The 4,046-nt window shown below is 46.4% G+C and overlaps 1 protein-coding gene across 2 annotated transcripts in view; it reads left to right on the top strand.

The window, feature by feature from the left end:
* Positions 1 to 2,415: 2,415 nt before the first annotated feature.
* apbb2b (amyloid beta (A4) precursor protein-binding, family B, member 2b) overlaps positions 2,416 to 4,046 on the top strand; it is a 56,563-nt gene continuing 54,932 nt past the window's right edge. The window contains exon 1 of one of the 2 annotated variants that reach the window (XM_079999124.1): positions 2,416 to 2,543. The gene's annotated coding sequence lies outside the window, so the exon portion shown is untranslated. The remainder of the gene's footprint in view (positions 2,544 to 4,046) is intronic. The other variant, XM_079999126.1, reaches the window with a different exon arrangement.

The following is a 4,046-nucleotide window of genomic DNA, read 5'->3' as shown; positions in this document are numbered from 1 at the left end:
TCCTTTAAGGATACACGGCCAGAAATGATGGGCAGACAATCTGGAGAGAGAGAGAGAAAGAGAGATGATTAAAGATGAATACCCACCATTTGTATGTTTATTGTGTCGATGTGTGTGTGTGGCTTACTATGTGATTGCTCGGTTGTGAAATCAGATATATTCTCCTTGTTGAGCTGGGCAGTAACCCATCAGAAATTTGTAAAGTGTGATGTTTTTAACTGGGAACGGCTCCGCCCTGGAGTGTCCGGGCTACTAGCATTCAGGAGGGATGTACCCAGATTATCCTGAGAGAGAGAGAGAGAGAGACCGCGCGCAACAGGGGGAACGATAAGGGCAGTGACAGTATATACTGTACATTAAATACATATTATGTCCAGGCACTGCAAACTCTAACAGGCAACCTCTGAATTAAGTAGATAAGGGCAAACCAACCAACCAGCAGCATGAATGAGGAAATAAATGGAATAAGCATACGGCAGAGCTTTGTATGATGGATGCGATTCCAGGCAGCAGCCTGTGCAGTCAAAATCAATCAGTCTGACAAGAGACAGTTTCAACCAGGACACTTACGGGTTAAATGTCCCGGTGGAACACCCCTTTGGAGTGTACGTGTATCTCAGTCGCTGCATTTCGTAGCTGCCGTGGGGTCATTTGATAAGAGAGACGAGGCTGTGTTCTTCACAGGGACACCATACACCCATGACATTCAGGCCTGTGCGCACTCAAAGTACTTCATATGGGCTGGGTGGGAAAATGTGAATCCAGGTAGAAAGGAAAAAAATACCAGGCCTGACCTGAAAATGACTAGCTATTTTTTTTCCTTTCTTCTTGGGCACACTAGAGAGAGACCCTTACCCTAACTAGAGAGGTCAGTGGGGGCCCCTGGGCTGGAGTCACTGTTGGGGCCCTACCAACACTATAAACTACAACTGCCCCAACCAGAAAAAGCACAGTGTTCTTATAGAAGAATCTTTAATCGTCACACAGCACACCACAACAACACATCCATACTCACATGCTTTGGATGGTGGCTGGTGAAATGGGTCCTCTGCATTTAACCCACCCTGGCTTGTCCTTCCTCCGGGGGGGGGGGGGGCAGGAGCAGTGGACAGCATACGACGATGCGCCCAGGGACCTGGTTACATATGTCCATTGCTGGTCCGACGATGATGAGCATGTTTTTGGTGGGGGTCCTTACTGATGTTACATGGAGGAAACCCCATGTGAGCACGGGGGAACATGCAAACTCCACACAGAAAGGCCCCTAATTGGGAGATAACCCGCCACAGCACGGTGCCAACAGCGCCCCAGGTGGGAATTGAATCCAGGACCTTCTTGCTGTTGCGGCAGCAGTGCAATGCACTGTGCCACCGTGCCACTGTGTAGGACTATATAGGACCACAGAGAAATATAACTAGACAGTATGTAATGTTAAAGTGTAAACTTATATGGGTAGGCCTACTTTATAGCCATCACACCATAACACAAGATACAAATGCAAAGCAGTAACATCCATATAATAATTTTGATTTGACACCACTTTCAGCCATGTGATCATGTGATGGATCACAAGTCTAAAGGGGAATTTAAACGCCGTAGGCTATTAAGGGCATGTTCTCAAAAGGAGGACAAATAAAGTGGAGCCCCATTCTTTTTTTTTGCACAGTACCTTTTTATTTTCACGATAATTATATTACACAACACAGAACCTGGGGAGTCCCCTTAATAATTTTACAATGCTATGAGATGCTATAATAGGCTCTGGCTGCAACTTCGTTTCTGAGAAAAAATATTTATGAGTCAACTGCATTCCCCATGATGCTTTACGCCCGTTACCATGGTTTCCGCTCAAACAAACACCCTGGTAGCTCGAGTCGTAGCGCACGAATGGGCCTGAACGTGGAACCTTGCCAGTCACACTGTTGTTGGAGTTCAAGTTCAAGTTCAAGCGATTATTTGTCACATATATGCAGTGATATGTCCATGGAAAATGTGTAGTCTCACCGACGTTATGATTTATTCCAACGATCAGGAGGAGCTAAAAGGAAGGGGAGAACCCTTTGAGGTCAGGGGAGATGAACGCCAGTTCAACTTGATTTCACGTAATTGTATCTGTTATGTGCTTGCTTTTGTTGTATTTTATTTTAAGGAACTATATACAGTATTCTATATATTCAATATATTTTCCTTTCTTTTTATTTATCTTCTGCTTGTAAAGCACGTTGTGGCCTGTTTTTTTAAAGCAGCTATATAGATAAATGAATATACATATTTATTATTATTATTATTACTATTATTGATATGAATCCAAGCTGAAGTCAAGCAGACATCTGTGGGGTACCCCACTTCCGGTTCCTCAAGACCCTCTCTGAACGTGGGGGCGTTTCACTTCCGGTGTAGCGTGGCTCCGCTTCCCACGGAGCAGCGGCGTCTGGGAGAGGGAGGAGGAGGAACGAGGCAGAGCGCGGAGGAAGGGCATGGGGGAAGCAGCGGCAGCGGGAGAGACGCGAGCAGCAGCAGCAGCAACAACAACAACACCGGAGGTGAGTGTCGTGCCCGGGGGTCCGACCGCTACTTCCCCGCCGAGCCTTAGCACAAGGGGCCCGTTGGGATCCAGGGGAGAGTGAGTAACTTTTCCCCGATCTCCGCGCTCTGGAATCCAGGGGCCCCGGGTCGTGTTGTGTCGGGGGGAGAAGCGGAGAGGCTGCATCCGCGGGTGGTGCCAAAATAAGGGGCCGCTACTAAGCGAGGAGGTGTGTTGTGATGCATTTGCACAGTTCTCCCTTGTTTGTGGGTTCAAGCCGTGATGCGGCCGGGGTGCCCTCCAAAGACGAGCGTGTTGATGGCTGCAGAGGCACCGGCCAGCCGGGGGCTTGGCCGCTGTCTTGCCGTGGAACGGTTCTGCCCTCGCCTGCGATTGGCGAGCCCCGCCGGTTAGCGCGATTTGTTGGAATGAAGTAGTTTCACACAGGAGTGCTGTTTTTGGTTTGCGATGATCGAAGTCCAGCACGTAAGACAAAAAGCAGTTTCCATCCTCCCGACGGTTCCCCTTTTGGATCCGAGTTTCTCCAACTCCCGTCCGCGATGTCCACGACTGTGACCTGGACTCAAGAGTCCAACTAATAATAATAATAATAAACAAAAATCTATTCAATGAGGCTTTATTGGGACGGCCATTAAAAAAAAAATACAGTACTACCAGAGCAGGCAGATTAGGGAAAATACATACAAATATAGATCTATGGATAATGCATAATAATGTAAAACATTGCTATTTACCTAAAGATTAGGTATCGATAGCTATCAATAGGTATCAGTAAGTATCAATAAGGTATCTAGTCTCATTTCAATACCATTTTGATATAATCACACGGATCAAATGTAATTGCCAGAAGACTAGATAGTAGATACCTTGTAGGATTCTGGTTGTCGTAATATGGTGATATAACCTTATTTATTAGACATGTCTAAGAAAATATAACCCATAATACCAGATTAGATAAGTGAAATGACCAGCCACTGACTCTTAACTGCTTGGTCATCATTTCCACATGACTAATCCTGATTTCCCTTTTTGTATTATTATGAGAGGCTAGTTTTAGTATTCTCATATCGCCCACACATAGTTTAGGTTATATGGTGCATTAAATGGCCAAAATATAATCCCATCATCAATATTGAGGTATAGGCGGGAGAAAAAAATTGTTACATTAGATTTTAGTTGTATTATTGTCATATGTTCCGTCAAACTATGCGATTCTATTTCAGCACATGAATTGCGTAGCCCCCTGAGCGGGTGGGGGGTCGGCGGCCGGGCCGACAGGTCTGGTGTTGGTGCCGAGCGCTGGCTGGACCCGACCCGGGCAAATTGTTTCCAGCCTGGTTGGGGTCATTCTGCCAGCCTGCTGCCACGATAAGCGTGTTTGTTTTACTCAATCGCGGAGCCACTTAATGGATTGTTTACATTTAATCAGTCGAGGAGTCGGAGGAGTCCAGAAAGCAGCTCTCATGAGCGACTACCTGCGTTCGCTTCATTCGTGGGGTTT

The sequence above is a fragment of the Zeus faber genome, assembly GCF_960531495.2.
Source record: "Zeus faber genome assembly, chromosome: 4".
Taxonomy (NCBI): Eukaryota; Metazoa; Chordata; class Actinopteri; order Zeiformes; family Zeidae; genus Zeus; species Zeus faber.
This window is presented reverse-complemented; position numbering and strand designations above follow the sequence as displayed.